Genomic DNA, 24,782 nt, shown 5'->3' with positions numbered 1-24,782 from the left:
GTTGGCTTCTCTCATGAACTTTTGTATATAATTCTTTAGATATCCATCCTTTCCTTATTTGATATTTGCCAAGTGGTTGGCATAAACTGGTAGAGTCCGGGCAACACTGAATTGTCTACAAAACTCCTTCCTGAATGTTTCCCAAGAGGTAATGGAATTCGGCTTAAACTTCCAATATCATTCCTGGGCAGTATCTGACAATGTAGTAGGGAAAAATCTACACCAATAATCATCACTTACCCCGAACAATTCCATTTGGTCCTCAAATTTCCCAACATATCTGATGGGATCTAATTTTTTTGTATACATCGATAGCACCGATGCTTTATATTTTGTCGGTGGCTGGGCTGCTCTAATCCTAGTACAAAATGGACTGCCACTCCTGTGGTCTACTGCATCTATCCTGGAAGGTCATTTTGATAAACCTTGCACCGTAGTTGTTAGCGCATCAAGCTGGGCTTGGATGGATGGTGCTACTGACAAGGCTCCAAGGTTTTGACCTCCCGGTCAGGCATTTCCATCTGGTGCCCTGTCGTCAAGTATTTCTACTTGATCGGTAGGGCGGTTCAGATCTTGCCCTTCGACCGGGATAGTCTTCCTCTTGTCGTTGATAACGTCCTTTAGATCATTCCGGGAAGCATATTCTCTTAACCAGTCAAACACCATGCTCTTCAATTTTTTGGAGGGCTTACTGCGCAGGACCTGCTCTCTCTCACTACGCTGCTGGCCGGGATGTAGTGGCAGCTTCTCGGCACAGCCCGGGCGGTCCTTTCTCCCTTCTTGTTGGTCATTGCCCTCCTTCTCTTTTGACCGGTTGGTTTGATGACTATCAGCCTCATCCCGACCATACCCATTTTTATACTGTGAAGTTTTCTTATCTCGAGGAGCCCTGGTCTGATTATGCCCAGGCAGAGTCTTCTTACTGCCCGACCGGTGACTTCTTGATCTAGAAGTTTCTGACCGGTGGCTCCAAGAAGGGGTTCTAGAATTCTCCCTTTGCATCAAGGCAGTCCCAGAGCGGGCCCCATCATCTGCCCGACTAGTGGGATTAGTTCTACTTCTGTCTAGCCCCCGAGAATTGGTTCTGCCAACAGGGGACTTCTGACCAACATTATTATTTCTTTCTCCCTGGGTGGATGCTCATGCCGCAGCTTAGGCATTGGCCTGGGTCAGTTGAGTATCTACTTCTAGAGCAAGTGTTACCTCGCGATGTCGTCGGTCGGCCTCCTCCTGACGTCGCCTGATCTATCGCTTTTGGCATCCATTTCCCATCTTTGCTGCTTAAATGTAGCCTTTTTCCTGGCCATTTCCTCAGGGAAAGACTCCTCTCGAGCGTTGAATTGCATCATCTCTTTCTGGAAAGCCCCCATGGCTTCCTGGAGTTGTTCAACCTCTGGAGTTGTCTCCTCGAGAAAGACCCTGGGCTCAGTGTCAACGTTCTCAGGTGCAGGACCTTCTGATCTAACAGTTTCTTTTATCGTTGACGTACCGGCTTTCTGGGCGCCATATTGGTAGGATAGTAGTGTATTTCGTCTATTCAGGCTCTCAATGAAAGCACCAAAAATGTTGACCACGATTTTGGCCAACGGCGAGTAGACGCAAAAACGATAATGAAGACTATAGCCTTCCCAATTTGTTGGTAATAGCTAATCCACTTGGAGTTGTTATATATGCACCTACACTTAAGATCATATGAACCTGAGCAAACTTAGTTTCTTAAGTATAAGTTGGAAAATACAATGTTTCTCTCTCTAATTTCTCTCAGAAAATGCCCCAAGAATGTCCCAAGTCACAGTCCCAAAATCTCACAATTAGAGAGACTAAAAGTCTCCAAAAGATCAAATCCCCTCAAATGATGCCATGAGCTCTTTATTTATAGGCTCATGGATCTTACATGTAAAATCTCCTGTTTTGCCGGAGTCCTTGGTTGTTTTCACCAACTTTGACTAATAAATGAATTTAAAATATAACGATATGGCTATTACTTCGGGATATCTGAGAGATTCACGCAGTGGTTAAGAACGATTCGGGTTAAAGTTGTTACTGAGATTCTGTAAAGAAGTCACTAGGCAGTTAACTCCTGAGATTCTGACACATCCAGTCAGCTAAACTCCTCAATCTGACATGGTTGGTCGGCTAAATCTTCCTTCTGATGTATCTGGTCGGGTGAAACACCTTTCTGATATAACTGGTCGGATAAAACACTTCCTAACCAGTTAAATCCTTACCTGGTCGTACAAACTGCCCTTCTGACACGTCTGGTCGGGTAACACTTACTCCTGACCAGAAAAAATTCTTATCCGGTCGGGTAAACCATTTCTTGACCAGGAAAAACCATCTTTTCACCAATGTCCTTCCCTTGGTTAACATACTTACTAACCATTAATGCTCCACTTGGTAGCCACGAGTTGCCACCTGTCGCCTCTGATTGCCACGTCATTAAAATGTAATTTTAGGGATAACAAGTATCATCCAAAATTACAGATCTTGGATTAAACATTTTGACACCTTTTTGCATAAGATCAATTTCTTTACTCAAAGAATTAATTTCATCATATTTGGAAGCAATAATCATCTCAAGTTCTTTAATTTTTTCAACAGAATTTTTATTATTGCTAGCCATTAATCGATTCTTAGAGCAAACTTTTAGCCTTTGATCATACATTATTTTGTAAGAATCTTTCAATGACTCCTCATCTAAGATAGAATCATCAGAGTCAGTATCAGATTATTCATTATTCTGAACAGAATTATTAAGTCATACCAAATCCCTGGAATCAACTGAAGAAAAAGCCATACCTTTGTGAACAGAGGTTAAGGCAACACTATTGTCTTCCTCATCACTCTGTTCAGAGTCTTGATTACTCCAAGTAGTTTTCATGACTTTCTTTTTCTTTAAGGTATTTGCACACTCAGATTGAATGTGTCCAAATCCTTCACATTCCCTGCACTTAATACCCTTTTTATTAGTTTCAAAGGATTTAGAAAAATTACCTTTTAGTTTTTTGGATATGGCCTTTTTGTTTCCCAATTTCTTTATGTACTTTTGAAAATTTTTTGTTAACAAAGCCATCTCATCATCCAAACTTTCCTTCTTTTCTCTGGAAGATTTCAAGGCAATATATTTCTCCTTGATTTTTTTCTATTTTACCTTTTTGTCTGATTTGTTGGTTTAGTTCAAAGTTCGAAGTGAACCCATCAATTCTTCTACTTTTATTTTGTCCAGATCTTTTGCTTCTTCAATTACAGTGAGCTTAGTCTGAAACCTGTCAGGGAGACCTCTAACAATTTTTTGAACCAAAACATTCTCTTCAAGTTTCTCACCAAGAGCAAAATATTTGTTAGCAATATCTGACAATTTCTCATAAAATTCAGTGAGGGTTTCATTTTCATTCATTTTCAAATTTTCAAATTTGTTGTGAGCATAACAAGCCTAGAACGCTTGACATCAACAGTTCCTTCAAATTGGGTTTGAAGGATTTGCCAAGCATCTTTGGCCGAAACACGTGAAGAAATCAATTTAATGTAACATTCACCAACACCATTAAAAATAGCATGTGATGCTTTATTATTGTAACTGGACAGTTTATCTTCAGCATCAGTCCAATCAAGTTCATATTTTACCTTAGTTACATCATTGCTTTCTGTTGGAGGAGTCCAACCACTCAAAACAACTCTCCAAGCCTTTTCATCTTGAGATTTGATGAAGGCTCTCATTCTAACTTTCCAATATGGATAGTTAGAATCATTGAGTAAAGGGGGGCGAGTTATGGAGCCTCCTTCTGTGAAAAAAGACATTGCAAGAACAAGAATAACAAACGGAATAAACCAAGATCTCACTCAGAAATGAGTGACCCGCTTTGATACCAATTGAAATTCTGTTTTTAGTAATTACCAAATTAATAAACCATGTGAATTAATTAAGGTGTGGAATTGTAATTAAATGTTGAAACAGATTTCAAATCTGTCGGGACAGAATCCGAACTTGTCACGACAGAAACTGAACACAATAAAAAGACAGTGCAAAAATAATAAAGAACACAATGAATTTTTACAAGGTTCAGAAACCCTTTCGGATAACCTACTCCTTGGGGCCATGCCCAGAGAATAAAACCAATTAATAAAGAATCACAAGTACAAAATATTGACTTAAACAAAACAAGACTCCCTCTTGAGATTTGCTGCAACTTTGATGTACTTCTCTTCACTAATCTGATTCTGATTGAAATGCTCAACCACTTGAACTCCATTCAATGGTCAGCGAGTGCTTGCATCCTCCCGACACAAGACTTGTAAAAATCCTCTCCCAAAGACTATAAAAATTGTGTTCAAATTACAACATGTATTCACTCATGAAAGTGGTATAAACCCACCACAAAAACTAAATACTCATTTTACTACAAGATCACATGAATACTATGATCTTGAATACAAAGAAGGAACTCTCACAAATATTACAATTCACTCACAAACTATGCACCAACGAGCTCATTTTTTCTCAATGCCTTAGAAGCCTATTTATAGAGACCATTTCGTGCTCAGAAAGGCTAAGAAAGAATCTCCTAATAAAAGCAAGAATATTTGAAGATATTCTTGATTGATGAAGAATTGTCATTTTTAAAAGATTTGGATCCGATAGATTCGAATTTGGTGGGGACAGCTAATACCTGTATCAGATCAAATTTCTCAAGATCAAAATAACAATTAATTACTTCAAAGATTCAATTTCCTGAAGTTTATTACCTTGAGCTACACGAAAAATAAAAGACAAATATTCCATAAATGGTTTTGAGTAAATACATAATATTTGCTTATATAATGAAGATACAACTTCCATTTATAATCATGTTGTGATAAAATCAAGCTAAATAAGGATTAATATGAAAACCTTACAAACTAATTTCAACCAATAATATTCTAAAAATCACAATAATGGAAAAGTAAAATTATCTTTTAAATAAAAAGATATTTCTATAAAATTTGCCAATTTTAGGATTTACAAATAAAAACTTATTTGTGAAATGTAATGATCTGATCGTGAAAATACGTATGCAAGTGCATGCAATCGATTCAAGTAATATAGATGGTAAATAAAGTATCGTTCCCACAAAGACTATTAACCAATTACCAATAATTATTCTTTAATTTCTATTTGGCAAACAAAATTTAGATGAATAAATCTAATTTTTAAAACTTTAAATAACTATGAACAAAAATAACTAATTAAAAGATGAAAATCATTATTTAAAAGACCGAGGGTATTAACTTCATCAACTTTTCATTCTATTAATTTTATTAATCAGTTCTAAATTTCTTTCTTCCTATTCTAATAGCAGGTTAACATAAATCGATTCCTATTCTTTTGCTAGATATGAGATCTCATCCTATATGCAGGTTTTCTACATCTCTGTGATAAACTTAAATATATAGCAGGCATTAAGCATAGAAATCTAATTACTACACAAGCCATACAGGTACTTTCGTCCAATATGTAACCTATATCTATATAACAATAGCATATTCAATTCTCATCTTTCAAATTTTGAATCAAAATCATAAATCAAGCAAATATTGATCAGGTATTTACTAGCATTAAGCAAACATTATATCGATTAGAATAAAGAAGAAAAATCAATAGAACATCATAATAAGATTAAATAGAAATCCAAGTGACTACATTAAACCCTAGATAAAAGTGTTTAGATCTTATCAGACATAATAACAATAACATTTAGATAATTGTTCATAGAAAATAACCTAAAGAATTAAGATGAAGAAGAAATCTAGAAAATAATAAACCAGAAAAAGAAATCTAGAAATAATAATCACAACAATCTTTTCTAAATCTAGGGTTTATAAAACTAATCAGCATCCTCAAATTCACAAAATAATGTCACTTAAATAGTTTCCCAATGCCCACAAGTGAAAAGACCATTTTGGCCTTGTAAAAGTGACTTAGAATTCAAAAATCGCTTCGACAGCGCTGTAGCGCTAGGGTTTGAGCGTTGTAGCACTGATAACAGAGCCAAATCCTCGTAAAAACTATCCAACCAGCGTCGTAGCACTAGGTCTATAATGTCGTAGCACTATTCTTCATAATTTTCAAGCGATGCAGCGCAAGTTACAGAAACAAATGCCTTGAAGTCGTCTTTCTAGTGATATAGCGTCATTGTGCTAGCGTTGTAGCGCTATTCACAGAAACATTACTTGGACTTCTTTCTCCCGAATGACTCGATTTTCTCCAAAATAACTCCATTTTCTTCCACATTCACTTCATTCCACTCTTTTCACCATCTTAGCATTAAAAACCTAAAACATGAACAAACAAACATAAATTTGCAATAAAATAACCCTAAACTAATGAAAACCCTCCTAAAAACTAGGCTATAAATGAGCCTAAAACTCATTTATCATGATCCTCCAATGATCTTTCGAATTTTCAATGACGTGATCATTATAGCTCTCGCCTTTGAACCATCTTTTAAAGAGAAGAGTTATTTGCATAGATGAATGAGAACCTTCTTGTGAATAAGGAGTGCAAGGACGAGCCTCTATGATCTTGTTGCGATAATTTCAATGTGCAAGTATACACAATTGTCCACAAGTAATAATAGAGATAAGTAGAGTATCTTCCCACAAAGATTGTTATTAACTACCAAAAATTAACTTCCCAATTCTATTTGGCTAATAAAACTTAGATTCAAGAATATCAAGAACAGAAACAAGAATGAACAAAAATAACAATTGACTAATAACATAAACAAATAAAAGCAAAATTAATTCAATGGATGAAAACCTAGAGTATTTAATTTTATCATCTATCCACTTTATTACTTCATCAATACAATTTCATTATTCTTTCTCTTATTGTGATAGCGGATTTACTAATACAATTTATATTCTTATTAGGATATATAAATCTCTTATCCCATATGTGAATCTTCTACATCTTTGTGATAAATTCCAAACATAAGGCAAGCATTAAGAATAGAAATTCTAAAGCTACACAAACCATATAAGTTCTCTCGTCCTATAACGAAATCAATATCTATTCAACTATAGCATTTTTAACTCTCACCTCTCAGATTTTGAATCAAATTCATAAGCAGTGCAATAACGACGTCAAATTACTCACATTCATTAAGCACAAATTGAATAGATCACAATGAAAAAGAAATCATAGAAATTGCATTAACTAATTATAAAGTACCAAGAGACTACATTAAAACCCTAGAAAATAAAATTAGTTCATAACAACCATTGATTCAGAAAAATAACATAGGAAAAAGAAAAGAAGAAGACCTCTTGATGAATTCCCCAATCTTGATCTCCAAGTTCCTCTTGTTCTCCAGCGGCCAACAGTCATTTGAATCGCTCATAATTATGTTTTTATAATAACCCTAGCAACTCCCTGCAAAAAGACCATCTTGCCCCCATAAAAATACGATTTCCATACGATGTACGAACTCAAGCGTCGCGACCCAGCCATAAAACGTCGCGGCCCTAACACGATAAGCCCTAGTCGAGGAGCCTCTGACTTTGATGGCGCCGCGGCCCAACATTCTTGTGCCACGATTCAAAATGATTTAGCGTCGCGACTCAACATTGAAGCGTCGCGACTCAGAATCCAGAGGTATAGCAACCTTTCTAATTTAGCCAGTGCCACGACCCAACTTCAAGAGTCGCGACTCAAAATAGCTCCATCTTAAAAATCAACATTTTAAGCTTCCTTTCAGCCCTCGATCTCTTCTAAAGTGCCCCGACCTGACCAAACACCATTTAACACAAGAATCTACCATTTATCTTCGAATTAGCCCTTAGTTACACCACATCCACACCAACCCTTGAGTAATCACTAAAACCTGAAAATACACAAAATACAAGCATAATTCTACACCAAAACAACTTAAAAGATTAAAAACACACCCTTAAAACCTACTCTAAAATCATACTAAAATAGACCTAATAGATCTTTAGTCGACGAAGAATAGGACAAAGAAAGAATCCCAGGAGGGCTTTGAACTCTCATATTCCCCTTTTCAATACACAATACATATAACATGAATAGATGATCTTCTCGATCATTATTCCTTTATTAAATATCTACATCTCCCACGAGTGATTTTGATGCTGAAAAACATTCTTAATGGAAAAAGGGTCATAGAGGAATCCCTCTACATCAAAATTAGTATATTGTGGTGTAAAAAAAACTTTGTGGAGTTGTGTTAAAAATCGGCTATGTTAACAACTTTTCAAAATCTTTAGTATGATTAATAAATTTTTAAAAGATAATGTTTATCATGAAAAAATGTAAAATACAGTTTTTTTCGCATCAAAAATATCTATATTATTACTAAGCGGATAAACTTGATCCATCATTTTTGTCACTTTTATCCTCATATTATTTTATATTTACTTTGTCCACTATTCATAAAAAAAATGTAAAGTTTTTACATTACATACGACTGATTTAGTAATTGCACTGATTTTTGTTTTGGACTCTTGTCAAATTTTTTTGGAAGCTTTTTTCTCATTCTTTATCAGCCCACGTGGCCTCTCTCTTTCTCTCTCTCTCTGCTTATTCTTTATCAGCTTATCGTCTCTCTCTTATGTTTGTGCCTAACCTTTTTATCGATGTCACATAACTGATAAATTTCAACAACAAACATACATAATAGTATGTATTTATATAATGAGAAATTGGTAAAAATGACTTATTTTTATGATGCATTTTGTACTTTGGCCTACTTTACATAGTTTTTAGTTAAATGACATCTTTTATTAATGAAACTTTATTATTACCCTTTTTGCCCTTAGAATAATATAATATTAAATTAAAACAAAAAAACCCTAAAATTGTCTTCTTCTTCCTCACTCATCTCACCCACCCACCCACAACCACCCTCCCCCATCCCGCCGCCACCACCACCGCCTGGGATAGTCGTCGGGGACCACTGCCCTTCACAGCCGCCACCACGCCTCTCCACAAATCTGGCCAACAAGGTTAGTTTATATGAGTTTTTATTAAAAATAAGATATGATGTTGTTTTTGTAGATTAAAAGTGTAAAATGATTTTTTTAGTAGATTGAAAGTATTAGTAAGGAATTGGGTTTATTTCTGGAGTTTTATGGAGCTTAAAGCTTGAAAATATAAAAAAATTAATAGTGGTTTCGGCCATTTTCGGGGATAGAGAAACCCATAATTTTTTGACAACCTGTCTAATTTTTCGATAGGTTGTCTGATATTTCAGACTAGCTGTCTAAAAGATAGTCTGAAATATCAGACTAGTCGTAGTATATTTTCGACCACCAGTCTGAATTTTAGATCACATGCCGAATTTTCAGATAGCATGTCATTTATTTAGACTACTTATTGAATTTTTAGATAGACTGTCGAATTTTCAGACAGGGCGTTGAATTTTCAGATTGTAATTTTCTTATATAATAATTTAATTTAAGTAATACCAATAATTTATATTTGTTTGTTTGTCATATTTTTATTCATATGTCATCGAAAAACATTGTAATATTATGTGATGGATTATGGAAAAAGAATGAAGACTCATGGAAATGGATTTCAAATGGCTCGCGATCAAGATCAATTTTGGTACAAACTAACTTACTTTTGAGGAGTTAGTTGAACATATTTATGAAGTTACAGAAATCGATCGCAACATCTTTGATATAGAATTAACTTACAAGGTAACGGCGATGGTGGAAATTGAACTGATTGCAATAAAGAATAGTAGAGACGTTGTTAGTTTCTTTACATGGCAAGAGTGTGATCTGATTCCATTATTTGTGGGGTTTGATAAAGAAGATGGAAAATTCACTCAGTAAGGATAAACTTGTGACTAATATTGATTCTATTGCAAAGGTTGATTCCCTTGCAGACCTTTCTAGTGATGATGATTTTGATGATGCTGGTTTAAACGATGATAACGATGTTGGTTTAGAAGAAGAAGAAGATGATGATGATGATGATGATGACAAATACGGTGATGTTGAATAGGGGGAAAGAAACAATATTGATGATGGTCTTGTTGAGGTAAATTTGAATGTCCCATGTCATGAAAATAGAAGTTTTGATGATTACTTTGATGGTGCATACATATGTAATGTTCATGTAACGCCCCGTGTCACTATGACTGCTTCCTAGAATGACGACTGGCCCTACAAACCAACATGAGTCTTTCTATCGTGCTTTGTCCTCACTCGCATGCTTCCTAGGAAAACTTCCCAGGAGGTCACCCATCATGAGAAAACTCCAAGGAGTTCTCAAGTGATGGGCTACCGAAAAAGAAGATGCATCTTGTTAGCATAGGTAGTACCCATTAATCCATTTAAGCCATCTTCAACTGTGTAGTCTCATACCTACACAGTATTAGAATCATCACACTTAACCTTCCCTAGGCTATGTGGGATTGTACAACTTTTACCCAGTCTTTCCCCCTGTGGATCACGGGATTCTGACTATCACAATCACCCCCCTTAGGGGTCCGACATCTTCGTCGGCCACACTTCCGGCTGGGTTAAGGCTCTAATACTATTTGTAACCCCCCCCCCCATGTCACTATGTTTTCTTCCTGGGATGACGACTGGCCCTGCAAACCAACACAAATCTTTCTAGCGTGCTTTTTCCTCACTCGCACGCTTTCTGGGAAAACTTCCCAGGGGGTCACCCATCATGAGACTACTCCAGGTCAAGCACGCTTAACTATGGAGTTCTCAAGAGATGGGCTACCAAAAATAAGATGTATCTTGTTAGCATAGGTAGTACCCATCAATCTATTTAAGCCTTCTTCAACTATGTAGTCCCATACCTACACAGTCTTAGAATCATCACACTTGACCTTCCCTAGGCGATGTGGGATTGCACAATTTTTACCCGGTCTTTCCCCATGCGGATCACGGGAATCTGACAGTCAAAATCCTGTAATCCATTGGGGGAAAGACCGGGTTAAAGCTATGCAATTCCACACCACCTGGGGAAGGTCAAGTGTGATGATTCTAAGACTGTGTAGGTATGGGACAACACAGTTGAAGATGCCTTAAATGGATTGATGGGTACTACCAATACCAACAAGATGCATCTTCTTTTCGGTAGCCCATCACTTAAGAACTCCAAAGTTAAGCGTGATTGACCTGGAGTTTTCTCATGATGGGTGACCTCCTGGGAAGTTTTCCCAGGAAGCGTGCGAGTGAGGACAAAGCACGCTGGAAAGACTCGTGTTGGTTTGCAAGGCCAATCGTCATTCTAGGAAGCAGCCATTATGACGTGGGGCGTTACAGTTCCTGATTCTAGTTCTGAACCTCACACTGTTGAAGAAAACCATGGTCCACTTCCTCATGTATGCCATGATGATCATTGTAATGAAACAAGTCATGTTATTAGTACACCAAGCTCAAATGCAACAAGTATTGTCGAAGATATTTTTTGTGTTAGTCAATATTTTGTAGAAAAGAAAGAGTTGAAGATGAAAGTATGCATGCTTGACCTCTCCATTAATATTAAATGAACAGCAAACAAAACGAACACAATTCATCAACAAATTAACCCAAGGTGTGGAAAAACCAAGTTTGAGCATGACCATCTCTAAGAAAGACCATTCAACTCGATCATATGTCTTACTCATATCCAATTTCATTACTGAAAAACATTTCTTTCCTTGGTTAAGTGCAATTAAGTGCACATGTGGTCTAAAATTAATGCAAATTATGCAATAATGTCCCAAAGTAGAGATTTGTATTTTTCATCTAATGCTCTATGGTTCAATGCAATATTATTTTGTATATATGTGTAATGCCCTGGATAGCCAAGACCGTTACACTGTGTATTTATAAAGGTGCAAGACCCGCTAATCAAGTCATTAACTCAAAAACATGTCACTAAACATGTAAGAGCTAGGGTTAAAAAGGTTTTGGTCTCAAAAGACTCATTTCATATATTTAAACTATAGTAAACATGGGATCCCATAAGAAAACAAAGTTAAATTAAGTTTACAGACTCCCAAAAGTACATGAGAATTCACTAGCCATACTAAGGCAAAACAAACAGTCTTTAGGTTTCACATCCTTGCTTAGACCTCAACCGTGGCGGCCGAGCACCTGGCTATGTACATTTCGCAAGCTGAGCTCTCCAATCAAGGCTGGTCTAATTTTCCCTTGCCTTTACCTGCACCACGTAGCACCCGTGAGCCAAGGCCCAGCAAGAAAAAATCTTACACAACACAATCAATGAAAACAGACAATTAACTCATTATGCATGTATTTCCATCAGATAACTCACAACAGATATTCAGCACATGCATTCAGATTCAAGACACAATCTATCACGTATTACACTCATATCACATAATATTTAGGGCTGACAACTTAGGCCGCACCCTCTGTTTAACCCGCTGACTCCGGCCCGCTTAAACCGAGCTCAGTGAATAATAAGCTGTCCTCGGCTACCAGTGGCCGAGCCGCGCCCTATGCGCTAGTGGAACCCTTGGCACCCTTAGGTCGTTGGTTCACTAAATGGCTTGCATGGCATAATACCATCTTTTCAATCATTTACAATAGGGAGCCCTTAGTCTCGTCACATATATTCAATCAGGTGCAGTTTTCTTACCTTTAGTCTGTGCGATTATTGAATTACAAACAGCGCTTCTCGAGCACGATCCGTTCCCGAGCCTAAGCCTTTATCACCTAGTCACAACCAAAGTATAGGGTTCCATTAATACTCCAATATAGGTTTCCAGTTACAAAACTAACTCCCGGGATTCCAAATTCCACCAAGCACGGTGGTGAAACCGGACCCGAGCACATTAGACCACTTCCCCGTGCCTAAAACCCTCAAAAACTCATGTGTGCAACCAAGGGCTGCGGCCCCTGAAGCCTAGCCACGACCCTTCCCCAAAACAGAACCAACACCCATGTTGAACCACACACGCGCCGCGGCCCTTGCCTTGGGCATCGCGGCGCTCTCCCGTGGCCGAGCCTTCTTGGCTCTTTTTCATCCTAGGGCCGCAGCGCTCTAGAACAGAGCCGCGGCCCTCCCCTTCATGCCCAGAAAACCCACCATTTCTAAGCCTGAAACCTCACCTTAAACCATCCCAAAGCTCCCCAACTCCTAACCAATTAATCCCAACTCCTTTAGCATGATCTAAACAACATAATTCCACATAAAACACAGCCTAGCACACACTAATCTTCTCTTTTCAATTTCTGAAACCTAAGAGCTATAAACACTCAAACCAGCCATTCAAACCCAATTTAAAACCTCTAAACCATGAATTGAAACTTACCTTTTCTGTTGAATCACTTCACCAAACCAAAGCCAAGCTAAATCACCAAGTTTCCTCCTTAATCCTGCTTTAAGACATCAAAATCTTGTTTGCTTCAACACTTAACCAAAACCCAGCTAGAACTCAGAATTCAACCATAGAAAAGAAGATTAGATGCTTACCTTAATCCCTATTTTAGTTCTTGATTTACTCCTGAGCTAAACCTCCAAATCCTCACCACAAATCTCAGAAATTCTAGCTTGTTCCCCTTAGTTTTCTGTGTTTCCTTCCTTCCCTTTGTTTTCCTTGAGCGTGAGAGAGAGCCGAGGTAAAAGTGTTTAGTCGGTTTGTATTTTCTAAAGGCTTCCCTATGTCTACCTCACTCATTAAGTTAATCCCGAGGCTTGGGGTGCCGGAACCATCCCCGAGGCCAAAATGGTAAAATCCCCCAATATTCCCGCCTAGACATCCTAACCTCAAATATATCTCCATATATTTATTTTCATGACTCGATAGTCCAAATCGCTACCCGCTATCTATAAATAGCCTCGACTTATCCAAAGTCATATCTTAAGTCCCGTTGTGACTTTTCCCGCTATCTGACCCTAGAATCGTCTCAAGTCGTGCTTTGCGAACCTGTCCACATAATAATGTGGTTCTCACATATATCACATTTATTTCATATCACATTAACACATAATATCATCAATTATTATATAAACATTACTAAGCATATAATTACTCATTTAAATCACAATTATTCCATTAATGCTCTCCTGACACACTAATCAAGGCCCTTAAGCCTTATTAGCAATTTTGGGTCGTTACAATATGTGATTTTGATGCTTCAAAATAATCCTAAAATAGTCAAACCTTCTACTTTGGATGGTTGAAATTATATCATGACATTTCTTAGTAGTTTTACTAGGATATCCACCACTCTATCCTTAATCATCAAGTGATGGTTGGTTAACAAAATTTTATTTGAAAAATATTAATTATAATCCAATAATGATGATATGAACTTTATTTAGCTTTAATTATTGGACCTTTTTATTTGGACATTTTCACAATTTTAGACCGACAGTCGAAATTATTAGACAGACAGTCGAAATTTCAGACAACCTGTCGAAATTTTGAAAATAGGCAGTCTAAATATCAAGCTGCCTATCGAAACCATTAGACAGGCAGTTGAAATATTGGACAGCTATTGAAATATTGATACAAGTATTCTAAATTTTAGACTATATGTCGAAAATGATACAGATCCTCTCAAAATTAATAATAACCCGTCGAACTATAAGATGATTGACTGTCATGAGCAACTCCTAACATCAACAAATCCCACCTTCTCTCAAGAAATTCCACTAACTTCAAAAGACCTTCAAGAATTTCCTTAAGCGTGTCTTTAGAGTGACCAAAAGTGAGAGTGAAAGGGGATGAACGTGAATCTGTAGAGTGTTTAGCCCAAAGCCCCATCTTGACTTAGTCGCAAATCCAAAAAGACCTTTTTGCTCCTAAGAAAACTCAATCCCAAAACCAAACTCGTCTGAAATATCGACAGCTAGTCTCAAATATCGACAGTCTGTCTAAAAATTTCGACAGCCCATCTAAAACTTTCAACACCTCGTCTGAAATTTTGACAACCTGTCTAAAACTTTCGACAGGCTGTCTGAAATGTTTGAAATGTCCAAAAATGCTCCAATAACACAATAAAACAGCATATATCTTAATTAACATTTTATAAACTTAAACAAAACTTAATCTTAATGAGTGGTAAATATTTCATTCAAACTACTATGATGATCAACTATTATGATCAATGGATCTAATGGATTCTAATCTTTATCAAACTACTATGATGATCAAGGATTGGGTGGTAGATATTCTATTTAGGTACTACTATGATGATTATCTTTATAGTATTAGAAAAACACTTTATCATATAGAATTGGATCTTAATTATACCTTTTTAATAATTAGTCGTGAGTTTTGACAACTTGTCTAAGCATTTCGACAGGTAGTCTCAAATTTTGACAACGTGTCTAAATATTTTCACAAATTGTCCAAAAATTTTGAAATGTACAAAAAGGCTCCAATAACTATATAACGATATATATATTAAATATAATATCCTAATTAACATTTTATAAAGTTAAACAAAACTTAATCTTTATGAGATTATGATGATTATAGATTGAGTGGTACATATTTCAATCAAACTACTATGATGATCAAGGATTGGGTGGTAGATATCTTATTGAGGTACTATTATGATGATTATCTTCATAGTATTAGAGCAACACTTTATCCTATAGAATTGGATCTTAATTATAAATTTTTGAAAATTAGTCATGAGTTTTGACAACTTGTCTCAAATTTCGACAGGTAGCTGAAATTCCGATAGCTTGTCTAAACATTTTCACAGGTTGTCCAAAAAGTTTGAAATGCACAAAAAGGCCCCAATAACTATATAACGATATATATTAATTATAATATCCCAATTAACATTTTATAAAGTTAAATAAAACTTAATTTTTATGAGATTATGATGATTACAGATTGAGTGGTACATATTTCAATCAAACTACTACGATGATCAAGGATTGGGTAGTAGATATGTTATTGAGGTACTGATATGATGATTATCTTCATAGTATTAGAACAACACTTTATCATGTAGAATTATATCTTAATTATACCTATTTGACAATTAGTCATGAGTTTCGACAACTTGTCTAAACATTTTCCAACATCTGTCTATATATATCGACATGTTGTCTTATAATTCAACAACCTATCTAAAAATTTTGACCACCTGATTGTATATTTCGACAGGTTGTGTTATGTTCGACAATCTGTTTAAAATTTTCTACCACCAGTTAAAAATTTCGATATGCAATCTAAAACTATCAACAACCAGTTTTAATATTTAGACAACCTAGTTAAAACATTACATATCAAACCAAGTCCAAAATAGGAAATCACACAATATTATCAAAACATTACATATCAAACCAAGTCCAAAATAAATCCAAAAATATTCAATTCTTGCATGTGGTTTTGTTGTGTCCATAACATCCACAATTGGAACACTTCCGTTGCTTTTTTTCCCCACCAACATCAAAAACCTTACCCTTTACTTTCTTTGATGACAATTCAGGTGCAGAATTAGTCTTCTCCTTTGGAAACTCTCATCTCGAAGGAATTTGTTTATTATTTGGTCTCCCTAGGGGAATTAACTTCGCTAGTTTGATAACAACTTGAGACTTAACCTCTTTTGGAAGATGTCGTTCTATTTTAGGTGGTAAAGGGTAAATAGTTTCTGCATAAGCCATCCTCTGAAATCCAATCGTGTATTTTGAGCATAGACTATATACATCTACTCCACGATACATTGCCACAGCAACACCGTGAGCACATGGAATCTTATCAATGGCAAAATCTCAACAAGAATGTTGCGATCATTGTCGTTATCTTGCAATTGCCATGTAAATAAAGTAACAATGTCTCTACTATTTTTTTATTGCAATTGGTTCAATCTCCACCATTGTCATTATCTTGTAAGTTAATTTTATATCGAAGAGGTTGCGATCGATTTATGTAACTTCATAAATATGTTCAACTAACTCCTCATAAGTTAGTTTAGTTTGTACCAAACTTGATCTTGATCGTGAACCATTTGAAATCCATTTCCATGGGTCTTCATTCTTTTTCCACAATCTGTCACATAATATTACAATTTTATTTAATGACATCTGAAAAAAAATACAATAAACAAATATAAATTATTGGTATTACTTTGATTGAAAAGTTATATAAAAAATGAAAATCAAGTTGAAAATCTAGAAATTTGACAACCTGTCTAAAAATAGACAACTTGTCTGATAATTCGACAACCAGTCTAAAAATTCGGCAGGTGGTTGAAAATATACGACGATCTGTCTAAAAATTAGACTACTTGTCCAAATTTGACAGATGGTCTAAAATTTAGATAGGTGGTCGAAAAAATATGACTACTGGTCTGAAATTTAGACAGCTGATCTAAAATATTATATTCCTTGTCGAAAAATTAGACAAGCTGTCAAAAAATTATGGGTTTCTCTATCTCGAAAATGGCCAAAACCACTATTAAATTTTTCAGATCTTCAAGCTTTAACCTCCATAAAACTCCATAAATAAACCTAAATCCTTACTTATACTTTCAATATACTAAAACAATCATTTTTCCTTTTAAATATACAAAAACAATATCAAAAATCTTATTTTTCATAAAAATATAAATCAACCTTTTGAATGGGTGGTGGCCGAATTTGTGGAGAGATGGTGGCAGCCGATGATGAGCAGTGTTCACCGGCGGTGGTGGGGGCAAGGGGCAGTGGTCGCCGGTGGTGGTGGTGGTGGCGGCGAGAAGAGAGTGGGTGGTTGTGGATGGGTGTGGGTGGATGGGTGAGAGGAAGAAGATGATAATTTTAGGGTTTTTGTTTTAATTTATTATTATTTTATTTTATGGGTAAAATAGGTAATATAAAAAATTTATTAATAAAAGAGATCATTTAGCTAAAAACTATTGAAACTAGACCAAAGTGCAAATTGCACTATAAAAAGAGACTATTTTGCCAATCATCACACATAATATTATCATCATATATGCATTTTCTCACTAACTACCACTTCTTTTTATTTGTTTAGGTTCAATCACCAGTAATATATACCTAAAAAAATAAGGGTTTATGCATTTTTAGACCCTGTGTTTTTGCTTATTACCTGTTTGGACCCTGTGTTTTGACAAATTACTTTTTGGACCATGTGTTTTCTAAAATAGTCGAAATAGACCCCTAAACCCAATTTTGATCAAAGATTTTTTAAACTAAAATCACAAATAATTTATCAAACTAACAACTCAAAACAAAAATACAGTCATTCTGACTAAGAACTGTGTTGTTATATTCAATTTTTTGTTCATCACAATCAAGTTTAGGGTCCTATTTGAACCATTTTACAAAACACAGGATCCAAAAAATAATTTGTCAAAACACAGGGTCTAAACAGATAATAAGTCAAAACATAGGGTCTAAAAATATATAAACCCAAAAAACAATAAGGGATAATAGATAGTTTATATGATTAGTTTTAATTGCTTCAAATATTATTATGAGATCAGTTAAATTTAGTATTTTTCACTACTATCTGCTGAATAAAGCTTGAAACATGCTCTCCTATAAAAAAAAATGATTTAATTTAAATATGCTTAAAATGGAATAGATGACATCCAATTTCTTTTAACTAAAATTTGTAATTTGTTGCAAAAATGCACGTCTACAGAGTAAGAGTAGAGATTTAATTAACTAAATAAAAATGAAAAAGAAGTATGCATAATAAACAAACCATCCAAAAGCACAACAAAGTGTATTAGAAGACTTTATCTATATCTACACCTTAAGCTTAAATAGAAATTGATGTGATTATTTATTTTTGTACGTGCATGTCTTCTTCACATACATATTTTATTGTGTTTGTGTCTGTTTTATTTCTGAATGTAGGAAAAATATAATGTAATTAAATATAATAATTGAATAAACACAATATGATAAATATAATATTTATATTTATAAAATTAAAGATACATAAACATTATAATTATAAATAACACAATATAAATAATTATAATATAAATAGTAATTATAATTAATCTAGATAATAATTATGATGATCAATAATAACAACATAATAAAAACTGAGGCATGTGTAGTACACAATTTCCTTAAAACAGATTCGCCACCTCCAAGAGGTTTCAACGTCTGTCTCCCAGGGTACAACGGAGAATGACAAGTAACTCAATTACTTCGTCGAACCATAACTAAAACCATAATATAAATATAATTAATATAATTATATACCTTAGACTTAAGGAATTTTTTATATCTAAACTACTCAGCCTAGACTCATTTATATAGGCTAAGTATGATGAGAAATTTATCTCATAAACAATGTGGGACTAAATCTCATTTGTTTTTCAATTCATCAAAAAATATAACAATCTCCCACATGAATGAAAAACTGACTCAAGAAAAAAAAAACAACAAAAGAATTAGACCTAGGTGATAGAGTTCAATGTTAGAAACTCACATAGGATAGGTAGGTGTTATCATTTGAGCCTTCCCTTGTGTAAGTATATTTACTTTACTGGCTGATCAATAGACGCGGTATCTTTGAACTGTTCTGTCATTCATGTAAACAATGATATACCACACACATGAATCTTTCCTGGCATATTTTGGTTCTCAATATTATGTTCGTTTTTGGCCCTGAACATTTCCCTGGTTCTGGAAGAGATATTCCAAGAATTGAGCCCTATTCAATTCCTATAGAAGCGGCTCATCTTCTCTCTCTCATAGGTGATTTTCTTAATTAAGAGTAACCCGTATTACTCTGCTCGACATTTCGACACATAAGAAATCATTAAAAGGATAGCTTGACATTTTCCTTACGGTTATCACTGTTTCATCATAGGAATGGACAATGATGATAAACCCCACATTGATCCAACATAGTCTTTACAGTTTTAGTTGTCCCTTTGAACCTAGATCTTGGGATCTCCAATCAACTAGGTTGGGTGTCAACTGTATTGAGTTTTTTATCCATGGGCTTTAGTCTCATTCCCTTTAATGATTTTTCAACCAACTCTCTATTTAACCCTTTCGTTAGTAGATCTGCAATATTATCCTTTGACTTCACATAGTCAATAGAGATAACTCTAGTTGAGAGTAGTTGTCTAATGGTATTGTGTCTACGACGTATATGTCTAAACTTACCATTATACAAATTATTATGCGCCCTACCAATTGCAGATTGACTATCGCAATGTATGCCAATAGCTAGCACTAGTTTAAGCCATTTTGGAATATCTTCTAAAAATTGACGAAGCCATTCAGCTTTTTCGCCACACTTGTCTAAGGCAATAAACTCATATTCCATCGTGGATCTAGCTAATACCGTTTGTTTAGATGATTACCATGATACAGCTACACCACAGAGTGTAAACACATATCCATTTGTAGAATTTGAGTCTTTCGTATCAGATATCCAATTAGCATCACAATACCATTCAAGTACTGTTGTATATTTAGTATAGTGTAGCCCATAGCTACGAGCAAATCGCAAGTACCTAAGTACTCTTGTTATTCCTTTCCAGTGGTCAGACCCTGGATTACTCGTGTATCTACTCAATTTACTAACTACGTAGGCTATATCAGGTCTGTACAACTCATTAAGTACATTAGACTTCCAATCATTCTAGAGTACTCTACCTGAGAGACACTTTTCCCTTTGTTCTTGAACAAATGTAGACTCGAATCTACAGGGGTTCTAGATACACCAGAATCTTCTTTGTTGAATTTCTCAAGAATTTGTCCACATAATGTGACTGACTTAGAATGATCTTATTAGATGTCCTTGAGATTTGAATCCCCAAAATGACATCTGCTAAACCCATATCTTCCATGTCAAATTTTGAGTTCAACATACTCTTGATAGATTTGATCATCTTATCACTGCTTCCAACAATGAGCATGTCATCTACGTAAAGACACAAAATGACATAGTCATTATCTATTTCTTTAACATAAATACATTTATCACATTCATTGATTTTGAAGCCATTTTCCAACATTGTTTGGTCAAATTTCTCATGCCATTGTTTTGGTGCTTGCTTTAAACCATATAAAGATTTCACCAATTTACATATTTTTCTTTCTTGTCCTGGGGAGGAAAAACCCTGAGGTTGTTCTATATAAATTTCTTCATTTAAATCCCCATTTAGAAAAGCAGTTTTCACATCCATTTGATGTACTTCAAGATTGCGCAACGCAGCAATAGCAAGTATCATCCTAATGGAATTTATTCTCGTCATGAGAGAATAAGTGTCAAAGTAATCGAGGCATTCATGTTGCTTATAACCTTTAATTACAAGTCGTGCCTTATATTTATCAATTGAACCATCAGCTTTCATTTTCCTCTTGAAAATCCATTTGGCCCCTAAAGGCTTACATCCTGAAGGAAGATCTAATAACTCCCAGGTGTGATTTTGAAGTATGGATTCAATCTCACTATTAATAGCTTCTTTCCATAAAGAGCCTTCAGTGGAGTTCACAGCTTCATCAAAGCTTTGAGGTTCACCTTCTAGCAAATAGGTCAGAAATCTGGACCAAAAGACTTTTCTCTTCTAATTCTTTTGCTACTTCTAGGTTCATCCTCACACTCTTCATTTTGATCCTGACTATTTTCATCAATAGTCTCATGTGTTCATTTTAACGAACTTGAATCTTCTTTTGATCTACATGGAAATATATGTTCAAAGAACAATGCATTTATGGATTCCATTATCGTGTTTTTGCGTATGTCAGATATTTTAAACTCATGCACCAGAAACCGATACGAGCTACTATTATGTGCATAACCAATGAAAATGCAATCAATAGTTTTTGGACCTATTTTTACCATTTTTAGTAAAGGTACAACCACTTTGGCAAGACATCCACACTCTTAAGTATTTGAAGGAAGGTTTTGTTTCTTTCCATAACTCATAAGAGGTCTTATCTTCTTTCTTTTTGGGTATTTTATTTAAAAGATGATTATCTGACATGACAGCTTCTCCCCACATGTTCTGAGGCAATCCATAACTAATCAACATTGCATTCATCATTTCATTCAATGTACGATTTTTTTTGTTCAGCAACACCATTTTGTTGAGGTGAATAATGTGCAATGGTTTCATGGATGATTCCATGTCTAGCACAGAATTTAAGAAATGGCGATTCATACTCACCACCTCGATCACTTCTCAACACATTATTCTTTTTGTTAAGTTGATTCTCAACTTCGGTCTTATAGATAATAAATTTCTCTATAGCCTCGTCTTTGCTTTTTAGCAAATACACATAGCAATATTTAGAGCTATCGTCGAAAAAAGTAATTAAATACTTATTTCCTCCCCTTGTTTGAACAAATTTTAAATCACATACATCGTTATGTATTAAATTTAGGGGTTCATTATTTCTTTCAATCGTTTTGAAGGATGACCTTGTTAGTTTTTCCTCAACACACGTTTCACATTTATGATTTGAATTAATATGAAATTTTGGTATATGATTCAAGTTAATTAATCTTCATAGAGTGTCATAATTAACATGTCCTAGTCTACCATGCCAGACATTAGAAGGCTCAAGCAAATAAGTAGAAGATTTATTAACTTTATTGATAGTTGGTTTAACAACCATTACATTGAGTTTAAACAACCCATCAGTTACATAACCCCTTCCCACATACATTCCACTTTTGGACAGAACAATTTTGTCTGACTCAAATACAATACGGAATCTGTGTTTGTTCAGCAGTGAGCCAGACACTAGGTTTTTACGGATCTCTAGTACGTACAGCTCATTGTTCAGAGTCAGCTCATTTCTAGAAGTCATTTTCAGGATCACACTTCCTTGACCCGCAATTTGAGATGTGGCAGAGTTTCCCATGAAAAGCTTCTCACCATTATCTATCTGTTCAAAAGATTTGTAATGACCCGACTAATTTTAGACCTCGGACCATTAAAAACTACTAAACATAACTACTATCATAGAATACATACATACATACATAAAATATTAGAACTTTATTAAAAATCCAAAATACGGTACGAAATAAAAAATAAGGTATGAGTACCCACTATTTAGTACATAAAATATAAAAACATAAACTTTAATCAATTGTTTAAATACTGAGTGCTGAAATACATAAAACATAAATTAAAAGACTTGAAAACAACGTCATCCTTGATCTTCCAGCAGTCCATTCAATCAATCCATCCCTAATACATATGCCAAGCTGCCATGAATCTGTCCCGCCTTCCAAGTTCATTTTCCTACACCATTTAAAATAAAAGGAATGAACCTAATGCCTAGCAAGAAAAATCTATTAAAAACATATACCATAAATCATAAGACTATATCATAAAACATATGCGTAAAAATGTATATCATATAGGACTACAATATTAATGGCCATTAACTCATTACCGTAGCATGTGATAAAATAATCTAGGTCCTCAGTCTACTAATCGAGGTAGGTTAGATCACAAAATAGTATATAATAACTCATCTAGGTCCTCAGTCTACTAATCTAGGTAGGGTAAATCATAACTCTAAACCACGATAATGATAAAAATCTTGGGGTTTGCTATCTAAACAACTATAAGCCCCAAGCGACTAAAAACATATTCATATAATGATAAAACTCTTGGGGTTTGCTATCTAAGCAACTATAAGCCCCAAGCGATTAAAAACATATTCATATATATATACATAGCACATAGCATATCATAACACATATAATCTAACTTATTTTCCTTACCAAAAATCGGGATATTGGAGACAAGAACGGGATTGGAACACTCCTAAAACCAACATTAAAGAAAAGGAGATGAAAAATAGAACTAAACCATTAAGATAGAAACTTACCGAAAAACCTTAAGTTTCAAGGAACTTAAACACCTAACCAAAAGCCATAATAATGAGTTAGGATCTGAAAGAAAATGGAAGAAAATAAAAGAACTATGATGGATTAAATCTGAGGATAAGAATACCTTGAATTGACTAGCACTTTGATCTACACCTCGATACCGAAACAACACTCTATCTTACTTCCCAAGTGTTTAGAAAAGCTTAGATTGAAAAGCTTTTAAATCCCAAACCCTAGTGTTTTCTCTCTAGAATAAACTTAGCAGCTTAGAGGTTCTGAAGAATGCTTGAATAATGAATGAAATGGCTGAGTACTAGGTCCTATTTATAGAGTTCAAAGGAGTGAAACTAACCCCTTTTAAAATGAATAAATAAATGAATATTAATTGAAAATATTTGAATTTTCGTTTCAACAGATGCCCAGAACTCGATCAAAAACGTTCAAGAGCAAGTCCAGGTGGTTGGGGGCTGTTTCTAATTTAAATCCTCAAATTTTCAAAAATAGCTCCAGGAGCCGATATATCGCCCCTACCTATGTCCCGAGCTTTCGTGCTTTCGTGCTTTCGTTTGTACGAAGTCGACGTGTTTTCCGTATCTCCCGTAGGCAATATATCGGCCACTATAGCTGCGATATATCGGCATACGTTGATATATCAAACACATTTTTGCACTCTTTCAGCTTATTTTGAATTTGTTTAAACAACTTTGACTGAGAAAAATGTAATTCTAACAGCTGCTGGAAGGTTCTAGAGCTTCTAGATCTTTCTTTTATTAAATTATTCATCTAAAATCCTTAAATAAACATACTTGTGACAAGTGTCACGCTCTTAATAATTCTATATAAACCTTGGGTTATAATAAATAACATTTCTAGGACCAGCTATATTAATCAAACCTTATGTTAAAATTAATATTTCTAAACTATAGGTTAAACTTATAAAAATCCATAACTATTTCTACGAGTTTCCAACTAAATCTTGGCTTGAACCAATATCCACGAAAA

This window comes from Humulus lupulus, chromosome 6 (assembly GCF_963169125.1).
Source record: "Humulus lupulus chromosome 6, drHumLupu1.1, whole genome shotgun sequence".
Taxonomy (NCBI): Eukaryota; Viridiplantae; Streptophyta; class Magnoliopsida; order Rosales; family Cannabaceae; genus Humulus; species Humulus lupulus.
This window is presented reverse-complemented; position numbering follows the sequence as displayed.